We start from the raw sequence: 11,308 nt of genomic DNA on the forward strand, positions 1-11,308 counted from the left end.
AGGAGGCAGATGAACCCACCTACCAATTTACAGAAGGGACCGAGGAACACGTTAAACCACACCACGGGGATGCCATCAGCAAAATCCAGACCGGGGAGAGTCTACAGGACCAACATCCCGGCTTCTCCAACAGATAAACTGACAGGGAGAAAAAGAAAAGGATGGAGAGGAAACGGACATGAAAGAGACTAAGACAGATCAACCAATCACAGTGTGGAAAACGTATTGGCATACTGACACAAACAAAAGAAGAAGAAGACAACGCCCTGGCTGGTGGTGCAGTGGATAGTGTCTTCCGGAATGCTGAGGTCACCGGTTCGATCCTGGGGTCATCTGCTCGGTCCCGAGGGTGCTGGCTCAACCCCAAGGTCGCCAGTTCGAACCCCGGTCAGGGCACAGATGAGAAGCAATCAATGAGTGTACAACTATGTGGAACAATGAGTTGATGTTTCTCTCTCTTTTTCTTTCTTTCTCTCTTTCTCCCCCAACCCTCCTTTCTCTCAAATGAATGGGGGAAAAAAGACCTGTCTGAAAACTGGGAATGCGAAGACCGAGTAGATCTTTGATGATACAGTGATTTTCAACCTCTGTTTCTCACGCACTCATAAACTAATTACTAAAGAAAAAGGGGCCCTGAGCTCTTCTTCTTTAGTAACTAATCTATTTGTGCCATGAGATGAAAATGGTTGTATTTAGTCAGGGGCACTGACCTTAGTAATGAGTGTGTGTTTGTGCCATGAAAAAAAAAAAGGTAAGCAATGATCACTCCTTAGGTGTAATAATTTGTAGTATTGTGATTTGGTGTGAATTATTATGGCGGGGGGGGGGGAGGGCAGAAATGAAACAGTTATTATAGTTATTATGGGCGGGCCGAAATGAAACAAAGCGGGCCACAAGTTGATAATAGCTGCAGTTGACTGATGGGCACATGGGGGTTCATTCTACTATCCTCCCTGCTTTTATAAAGGCTCACACTTTCCCACAATATAAAGTTTAAAAATCATGGACAAAAGAGTCCAAGGAAAGGCGCCGGATGGGCCCCAGGCCCCTGTGTGAGTCGGAGTCAGGACCTTGCTCTGGGCTTCCTGAGCCCCAGGCCCACGCTCCTGCTGGCCGCAGCTGTCCCTTCTCCGGTGGCTGGTCAAGGCTGGACCCAGGAAGGCCCGGAAGAGCACGTGTGGCCCTGGGGCAGGCCCAGGGGGAGCAGAGAGAGCCCCGGGACCCCCGCACCAGCGAGTCTAATGAGTCTGGGTATCTACAGCACCCGGCACCTGCCCCTCCAGCCTCACTGCCCGCCTCCCCGGGGTTCCTGTGTGGTTGCTTCCCCACCCCTGGGCCCGCCTCTCACGTCCAGCCTCTGTGTCTTTGTCCCTGCTGTCACCCTGCCTGGAAGGGGCCTTCCACCTCTGAATCTGCCATCCTTTCCTCCCTCCCTCTCTCCCTCCCTTGCTCACCTCCTGCAGACCCCCCATGGCCAGTCACCCATCTCGGTCTCTGGAGAATGCCCGCCTGCGCTGAGACAGAGACCGCCTCCGCGCCTTCCCAGCCCGGCCGCACCGGGTTGAGGGCGCAGCCCCCCGGGGCCAGACTGCACCTGCATGACTGGGAACCCTGCCTTGGCGCCCGCCTGCCCTGTGACCTCAGGTAAGCCGCTTCACCTCAGCTTCCACATCTATAGAGAAAATACGGAAGGCTTCCTAAGTCACCGAGGAGCCTGAACGAGGTCATGAGCATGGATGCGTGGAACAGGGCCTGGCGTGTGACAGTGGACCTCAGGCCCCTCGGGCCCCCTGGCACCGCCTCCCTCCCTGTGCCCCAGTGTCACACTGTCACACACACACACACACACCCGTGGTGGCAGGCACCGCCTCCCTCCCTGTGCCCCGATGTCACACTGTCACACACACACACACACACACACACACACCCCATGGTGGCAGGCACCGCCTCCCTCCCTGTGCCCCAATGTCACACACACACACACACACACACACACACACCCCGTGGTGGCAGGCACCGCCTCCCTCCCTGTGCCCCAATGTCACACTGTCACACACACACACACACACACACCCGTGGTGGCAGGCACTGCCTCCCTCCCTATGCCCCGATGTCACACTGTCACTCACACACACACACACACACACACACAACCCGTGGTGGCAGGCACTGCCTCCCTCCCTGTGCCCCAATGTCACCACACTGTCTCACACACACACACACACACACACACACCCGTGGTGGCAGGCACCGCCTCCCTCCCTGTGCCCCGATGTCACACTGTCACTCACACACACACACACACACACACCCCGTGGTGGCAGGCACCGCCTCCCTCCCTGTGCCCCAATGTCACACTGTCTCACACACACACACACACACACACCTGTGGTGGCAGGCACTGCCTCCCTCCCTGTGCCCCAATGTCACACTGTCTCACACACACACACACACACACACACACACACACCCGTGGTGACAGGCACCGCCTCCCTCCCTGTGCCCCGATGTCACACTGTCACTCACACACACACACACACACACACCCCGTGGTGGCAGGCACCGCCTCCCTCCCTGTGCCCCAATGTCACACTGTCTCACACACACACACACACACACACACACACACACACACCCGTAGTGGCAGGCACCGCTTGCCTGGGTACTGGGCTCCCACAATGCACCTGCTGCAGCCTCCTGATGCCCAGACTGACCTTGTCCCCTCGGGCCCCCTGGCACCGCCTCCCTCCCTGTGCCCCAGTGTCACACTGTCACACACACACACACACACACACACACACACACCTGGCACCACCTCCCTCCTTGTGCCCCAATGTCACACTGTCACACACACACACACACACCCGTGGTGGCAGGCACCGCCTCCCTCCCTGTGCCCCGATGTCACACTGTCACACACACACACACACACACACCGTGGTGGCAGGCACCGCCTCCCTCCCTGTGCCCCGATGTCACACTGTCACACACACACACACCCCGTGGTGGCAGGCACCGCCTCCCTCCCTGTGCCCCAATGTCACCACACTGTCTCACACACACACACACACACCGTGGTGGCAGGCACCGCCTCCCTCCCTGTGCCCCGATGTCACACTGTCACACACACACACACACACACACACACACACCCGTGGTGGCAGGCACCGCCTCCCTCCCTGTGCCCCGATGTCACACTGTCACACACACACACACACACACACACACACACCCCGTGGTGGCAGGCACTGCCTCCCTCCCTGTGCCCCGATGTCACACTAACACACACACACACACACACACACACACGCCCCGTGGTGGCTGGCACCACCTCCCTCCCTGTGCCCCGATGTCACACTGTCACACACACACACACACACACACACACACACACACCCCCCGTGGTGGCAGGCACCGCCTCCCTCCCTGTGCCCCGATGTCACACTGTCTCACACACACACACACACACACACACACACACACACACACACACACCCGTGGTGGCAGGCACCGCCTCCCTCCCTGTGCCCCGATGTCACACACACACACACACACACACACACACACACACGCCCCGTGGTGGCAGGCACCGCTTGCCTGGGTACTGGGCTCCCACAATGCACCTGCTGCAGCCTCCTGATGCCCAGACTGACCCTGTCCCCTCCCCCAGCCACCCCAGGGTGGGGAAGAGGAGAAGCAGGAACCAGTCACAAATAAAAACGCTTTGAGCCTGACCTGTGGTGGCGCAGTGGATAAAGCGTTGACCTGGAAATGCTGAGGTTGCTGGTTCGAAACCCTGGGCTTGCCTGGTCAAGGCACATATGGGAGTTGATGCTTCCAGCTCCTCCCCCCCTTCTCTCTCTCTGTCTCTCCCTCTCCTCTCTAAAATGAATAAATTAAAAAAAAAATTTAAAAAAAAAACAAAAAACGCTTTGAGCCCAGGGGCAGCATCTGACTCAAATGCCACTAGGTTAAGGGGAATGTCATTTATATGCTCGATTTTATTTATTTATTTATTTTTAGATTTCTAAAAAAAATCTCAGGTATTATCAAGTATCATTTTGATTATGGTTTTCTAAATGTATTGATTATTTAGAGAGAGGAAGGGAGAGAGACAGGCAGACATACAGAAACGGTGATCCGTTTCTGTATGTGACCTGACTGGGGATCGAACCGGCAACCTTTGCTTATGGGGACGAAGCTCTAACCAACAGAGCTGTTCAGCTAGGGCTTAATTATGTTTTTCTGAGGAATGATGTTTGTTGTATAAAACACAGACAGCACAGCCCAACCTGTGGTGGCGTGGTGGATAAAACGTCGAACTGGAATTCTGAGGTTGCCGCTTTGAAACTCCAGGCTTGCCTGATCAAGGCACATACAAAGCCCCAACTATTACGACTTGATGCTTCTTGCTCCATTAAAAAAAAAAGTCAAACAGCACAGGGTGCTGGAATACAGAGGGAAGACCCCTTCTTGCCTCCCAATCCCTGTCCCAGAGGTGAGCTCTGATGACCACCGGGTCTGCAGCCTTCTAAACATTTTTATGCCATAGGAACATAGAGACACGTGTATTTTTTTAACGGGATCATACCACATCTTGTTCTACAAAGTCTCTTGCTTTAACTAGATGATATGTCCTGTCTTTCCACCCTGGTATTTAGCTCAGCCCCGTTCTTGTTTCTTGGGGACTCCGGCATCTAAAACAATGCCCAGCGCACAGAAGATTCGCATCGAGACGCACCGACCGAAGGAGAGCATGGTCGCTGCCTGAAGTCACATGGTCCTGAGAGGTCCTGATTACCTCCCAGCCCTCCTGGTGGACACTTAGCTTGGCCACACTGACCGTCCCCACCGAGGTCTCTTTGCTCTTTACTCAGAGGGTACCTGTAGGAGAAATCCCCGGAGGAGGAGTGGCCAGGCGGTCAGAGCTTTGATGGCTGTTGACGAAGAGGCGGAGCGACCTGTTCTCGTGGGCTGCTGGGAGGGTTTCCGGCTCCCAAACCCTCTGCCACACAGGGCTTCATTATGACGATGACTTTTCTTTTTCCAACTGATTAACCTTATTTAGTGACTCCACCCTTGATCATCAGTCTCCTTTTGTCCCTCCTGAATAAGAGGCTATATCCCTTTATTAATATTTCTGAGCAGTACTAGGGAACCAAAAGCCACGAATGGGCAGCTACTTACTGTCTAGACCAGTGGTAGTCAACCTGGTCCCTACCGCCCTCTAGTGGACGTTCCAGCTTTCATGGTGGGCGGTAGCGGAGCAACCAAAGTATAAATAAAAATATAGATTTAACTATAGTATGTTGTTTTATAAAGATTTATTCTGGCCCAGGTTGGTTAGCTCAGTGGTAGAGCGTCGGCCTGGCGTGCGGGAGTCCCAGGATCGATTCCCGGCCAGGGCACACAGGAGAAGCGCCCATCTGCTTCTCCACCCCTCCCCCTCTCCTTCCTCTCTGTCTCTCTCTTCCCCTCCCGCAGCCAAGGCTCCACTGGAGCAAAGTTGGCCCAGGCACTGAGGATGGCTCTGTGGCCTCTGCCTCAGGCGCTAGAATGGCTCTGGTTGCGGCAGAGCGACGCCCCAAGATGGGCAGAGCATCGCCCCCTGGTGGGCATGCCGGGTGGATCCCGGTCGGGCGCATGCGGGAGTCTGTCTGACTGCCTCCCCGTTTCCAACTTCAGAAAGAAAAAAAAAAGATTTATTCTGCCAAACTTAGCAAAAATCCGACATAAAGTACTTGATAAGTCGTTATTATTCTATGCTTTAACTTGCTGTAACTCTGCTCTATAAATTGTATAGAGTAAAGTTACTTCCCTACTTTATAAATCACCATTACTGGGGAACCAGTGGGCGGTTAGAAAATTTTACTACTAACAGAGTTACAAAAGTGGGCGGTAGGTATAAAAAGGTTGACTACCCCTGGTCTAGACAGTAAACAGAAACAGTTACAGATGCAACATTTGAAACATCTCATTAATTTCCAAAAATGGACATTCTTTCACTGTCAAATTCAAGCAAGCATCCATTGACCCCTCCCCCAACACAAAAGAAGAAAAGGTTAGGGCCCCCCACTTCTTCCCTCTCCCTCTCTACTCCCCATCCCAGTCGAGTGGGCCAGATTTAGCAAATAAAAATAGAGGACACCTGGCTCAATTGGGCTGTCAGATAAGCAACCACGGGAAAGCTTTAGTAGAAGTCTGTCCCCTTTCGGGTGGCGCACACCGGCCACCAGCGGTTGCCCCAGCTGCTGGGGGTGCTGTGAGCACACGACACTCGGCCGCCAGCCCTCAGCCAGGGGCACCCCCCACAGCGGATGGAGGCTGAGGTCTGAAGGCCTCACCATTCCGTGCTTGTTCAGCCCTCACGGGCCCCTCTGGCTCCAGAGCACCCCATGGGTCCCTGAGGTTTGCTGCTGGGCCAGCGTCAGAGGTCTCCTGGTCACTCTGGCCACCCTGCTTCCTTCCCCTGCTGTCCACAGGCAAGGCTCGGGTACCTCTCCCCCCCCACACACACACATGCTTCCTGGGACCCGGGCCTGCCCGCCCAGCCCCAGCCCCCAGCCCCCACCTCTCCCTCTAGTCCACAGGGCTGGAAACTGGCCACCGAGAGCCCACAGTGGGTGGGTCTGGTACTGCCTAATGGCTTTTCTGTATTAGCCTTTCCATTACATTAGAAAATTCCCACAACAAGGATGCATCACTTTGGTAATAATAAAATAATAATAATAATAAAAGCTTTTTTTATTTTTCTTCAAGAAAAATCGAACGGACATTGATAAAAGTGAGGCGGATGCCAGGGGGAGGGGGGCGGAGGGGAGTGAAGAGGGACAAATCGATGGTGACGGAAAATGACTTGACTTGGGGTGACAGGCACACAAGGCAATCAACAGTTCAAATGCTACCGAGACGTTCACCTGAAACCTATGTGCTCCTACGGATCCGTGTCACTCCATTAAATGCAATTTCTAAATAAAACTTCTTTAGATTAAAAATCTAAAACCAAAGCAAGCAGCCCCCATCCACCTGGCACGCCCTCCGCTCTCTCCCCCATGGCTCCCACCTGCTTCCCCAGGGAGGGCTCCCCCTAAGCAGCAAGCTCCCCACCCCAAACGCTCTCCCTGCCCTGCTGGGCCCACGGGCAGTTTCACTTCTCCCCGGAGGAGGGCTTCTACCACCAGCTGTCCCTGCTAGAGGGGAGGGGTTCACATGCAAACCACCTTTTCCTCATCTACTGTTGGGATTAGAAAAATGCTGTATGGGTCCTAAGACCCACGAGGAGAGAAAGGAATGATGGGACCAGCACACCCTCACCCGCTGTGCAAGCGCAAGCTGGGACCGCTTGAGTCCCAGGCTCTGAGGACACGGCGGACAGGACAGGACAGGACGCAGACCCTGGCCCAGGAACTTCACAGTCTGGGGACGGGGGCAGGGGGACAAGCATCAAAAGCCCCAGAGGACACTGTGTGAGGGGCAGTGTGCATGGTACGAGCAGGGGCTTCCAGCCCCAGCCCAAGCTTCTGGGAGGAAGAAAAGCCGCAGGGACCCAAAGTCAGAGCTCTCGCGGGGGGAGCGGCCGCGCAATGTCTGCAGGTGAGAGAAGAGTGGCTTATTTGAGGAACTGAGACCTTTCTGCAGCTGGAGGGCAAAGAGAGGATGAGAAGAGAGAGAGGAAGCCCAGGCAGGCCGGGGGAATTTGAGGAAGATTCCATTTTGTCCTCAGGGCAATGGGGAGCTATTGAAAGATGCAGAGCAGGGGAGTGACCGACTCCAATGGGCAGCTTATAAAGACTGCTCTCTCGCTCAATCAGACCGATCGATATGGGTGTTATTACTCATCCACAACTGTCACAGGTACACTGAACCATGCACACACTGCCTACCGTGCAGGGACTCTAGCCATGAAATATCTGTATCTCCACAGATAGAGCACGTCCCCAGCAACTAGGTCCACAGCCCTCTTGACCTTGCAATAGGGAACAGAGGTTAAGAGCAAGAGCATGGCCTTGGGAGCCGAGGTTCAAGTCCTGGCTCCTCCACTTTCAAACTGTGTGACTGGCACTCAATAGGCAACTTCTCTGTGCCTCACGCTCACTTGTGACATGGGAATAATAACAGCACCTATACCGCCGAGCTACTTAGAGGGTTGAATGAATTAAAAAGATACTTGGGACAGGCCCTGGCACATGACTGTGCTGTATACTGTTAGTTTTCACTGTTAGCACGGCACCTTCCCCTCAAGGTCCCCAGGGCCAACACCTTGCAGGCACTAACTGAACATCCTCCACTCGCCTCCCTGTACCCCTGATGCACCCACCTCCTCTGACTCTCTCCACTGTTAGGGGCCAGGACAGAGCCAGAGAGAAGGAAGCCCTGGGCACTAGCACAACTGGACCCTCCGATCTGGGTCTGGGGCCCAGGAACTGAGTGCCACCCCTGGCTCTGCTGCTGGGCTTCCCTGGGCCTCAGTCTTCCCGTCTGTAAGACAAGGACAACAGCATGCAGATGTCCCACCAGCATAGCTGTCCAAGGAGCAGCAAGGCTGGGAAAGAGCTCTGCAAATGTCCACGTTGGTGACAAACAGGGGAACACCTGGAGGCAGCCTCTCCCGGCCACACAGTGGAGTCCCCTCCGAGCTCACTGTGAGGACCCCAGAGGCTAAGGGGGGCCGGCTTGGGGCTTTCAAGACCCCCTCACGCTCTATGGGACTCTGCCAAGGGCTGGGACAGAGAGACGGAGACCCCAGGCCTGAGCTGAGCACCCCAGGAAGACAGTGCTACAGCAGGGCCTGAGGAGAGCCAGCTTTTCAGCCAGGGCTCCCCCCGCCCCCCGAGCCTGGGCGGGGCCAGAGCACTCAAACCAGGGTCTCATGAAAGACCCTCTGGAGACTGCAGAGTTTGTCTCCACGTGCTACCGCTGGCCACTAGTTCCAGGCGCAGGAAGGACCTACATGGGATGGTCTGTTTTCGGTGGCTGTGTGGTCCTGAGGGGCAGGGAAGGATAACTCAAGAGGGGGCTGACCCCATCCTTCAGGTTGCCCGCTATTTCCCAGAGTTCAAGTTCCTTCATTCACTTATTCCGCAAACATTCATTTGGTGCCAGACGCTGGTCCGAGGCAGGGATGATGATAGAATGAATCTCAGACAGGTTCCTACCCTGAAGGTCTTGACAGCAACAGACGAGACATCAGTAGCCAAACCGCAAGGCAGACTAGGTTGGAGACGCAGGGCAAGGAGCTCGCCTGGGGTATCAAGAAACCTGTGGCTTGCTAGTGGTGATTGGGCCTTGTGATGAGAAAGCCCGGGAGGTGAGGGATAGAACCTCCAAAATCACTGGCAGTTCTGTTTGCGCCCCGCTGTGCCAGAGCCAGGGCAATGTGGGTTATTTATGGTGATGCCAGAGAAAAGCGGCCATGTGTCACCGCACGTGGGGTGCAGAGCAGGCAGCGGGGGTGGGGGGGCAGCTGGGGCTTGAAGCAGGTTCTGGCCAAGCCCTGGGATTTGCCACTGCGTCCCTCCCACCCTGGTGACCTGTTAACGTTTTCATGGCCTCCTGTAAAGCAAAAAATATGTGGGGGGAGAGTTCCAACAGGCGGCAAGTGGCCTGGGAGGGCAGTGCCAGGCCGACTGTGGCTTCTGCTGTAGCTGCCCGCGGTTTAGCGTCACCTTCTCCTCCTCCTCCCCCCTGCCCATCCCAGCTGTGGGGGAAGGGGCAGAGGGACAGAAGAAAATGTCTTTCGTTGTGAACCAGACAGGGCTTAGGGCGCACAAAGCGGCTGTGCTTCTCCCCAGCCTACTCTGATCCGTAAGGGGCTTCTGCGCCAAGCGGGCAGCAGCCCACCCACCCCGCTGGTACCTGAACACCCCATGCCAGAGACTCGGATCCCAGCGGCCTGGACCCCAGCTTCCCAAGGTATCTGTTTCCTGCGTTTTCCCCACGGGTAAAGGCCTCCGCCACCCCGCCAGCTCCTTCTCCCGAGGGGCCCACAGCAGGGGCATCCTTGGCACTGCCTGGGGGATGTCTTCCTTCGCACCCCAGCGTTTGCAAAGCACCTCTCACCCCCGGCCCTGCGCTCACCTCTCTCCAGGTAACTGCCCAGTCCTCCCCCGCGATCTCGCCGGGAAGACGCCAGTCTCTGCATCCCCCCCCCCTTCCCCGCCAACACGCACTCCCTAACTGGATCCCCTCCCTCCCCACCTTCTATCCAAGGGCCAGACCCCCTACCTGGGAGCAGGAGTGCCCGGCACCTACGGTGGCGCCACGGCGCCTAGCGGGGCGTCTGGGGCCCGGTCTCAAGCCCGGCCGGCTTCTCGGCAGAAGAGGAGGCTGCGCCGCCGCCGCCGCCGAGTCTCCGGGATCTCGCCGGGGTGCGGGAAGGAGGAAGGTCAGAGCCGAGGAGGATGGGGTGGGGAGGGGGGAGGAGGGAAGAGGGAGGAGGGAGGAGGCGTGCACAGATGCGCGCAGATTAGAGAGGCATTTTTAGCGAGCCAATGGCAGGCGGCGCAGGGCGGCGCGGTGCCTGCGCAGGTGGCAGGGCCGAGGCTGCTGAGGCGGCAGCAACCGGCTTAGCCGGCCCCGGGGGTCGCCCCCGGCGCCCCCAGCTCCCGGGCCGGCGCTCACGGCCAGGGGGTGCTCCCTGCAGGGCCGAGGGGGCTCTGCGGCGGCTGTGCGGGCAGTAGCTCCCTGGCGCGCCCCTCCAGCAGGCGCGCGGTGCACCCAGAGGTGTCCCTCCCCTCCCCTCTCTGCTGGCTCCCCACCCACCTCCTTGGACTTGCCTCCCGCCCTGTCTGTCTGTCGGTTTCTGGTTTCTCCTAATCCTGAGTCTTGTACATGCGGGTGCGTGCAGGAGGGGGTGGTGGCCGTGTGTGTGTGTGTGTGTGTGTGTGTGTGTGTGTGTGTGTGTGTGAGCGCGCTCTGGAGTGCCGGCCCCCTCTCCCCAACCATCCTACTCATAACCCTCCCCCCCCCACAATCAGCTTCTCCCTGAAGTGCTCCCCTTGACCCTATGGGGCAGTCACTAACCCTCCTGACCTAGTTCCAGCTGGACCTGCTGTCCCCACGGTGGACCTTCCGTCATCTCCTGGGGGCTCTCTGTGACCCCCAACAGCCTTCGCTCTTCCTGCCTGGAACCCTGAATGCTTCCGGGAGCCGGGACACTGCAGCTGTCCTCGCTGCAGACGTGTGAGAGGCTGCGAGTTCATGCCGCATCTATTGACGGCCTACTCTGTGCCAGGCTCCGGGTCTCCTCAGCGTACAAAACAGCAGAGCTCGGCCCTCAGGCAGCGCGCCTTTATGACAAAAGACAGAT

At 56.7% G+C, this 11,308-nt stretch overlaps 1 protein-coding gene across 2 annotated transcripts in view; it reads right to left on the reverse strand.

The window, feature by feature from the left end:
- Nucleotides 1-11,055, reverse strand: part of PACSIN1 (protein kinase C and casein kinase substrate in neurons 1) — a 70,030-nt gene extending 58,975 nt beyond the window's left edge. Inside the window, exon 1 of one of the 2 annotated variants that reach the window (XM_066359600.1) lies at nucleotides 11,032-11,055. The gene's annotated coding sequence lies outside the window, so the exon portion shown is untranslated. Of the gene's footprint in view, nucleotides 1-10,224; nucleotides 10,555-11,031 lie in introns of those variants that run through there. The other variant, XM_066359596.1, reaches the window with a different exon arrangement.
- Between the last annotated feature and the right edge of the window lie 253 nt (nucleotides 11,056-11,308).

This window comes from Saccopteryx leptura, chromosome 1, assembly GCF_036850995.1.
Source record: "Saccopteryx leptura isolate mSacLep1 chromosome 1, mSacLep1_pri_phased_curated, whole genome shotgun sequence".
NCBI classification, from domain to species: Eukaryota; Metazoa; Chordata; class Mammalia; order Chiroptera; family Emballonuridae; genus Saccopteryx; species Saccopteryx leptura.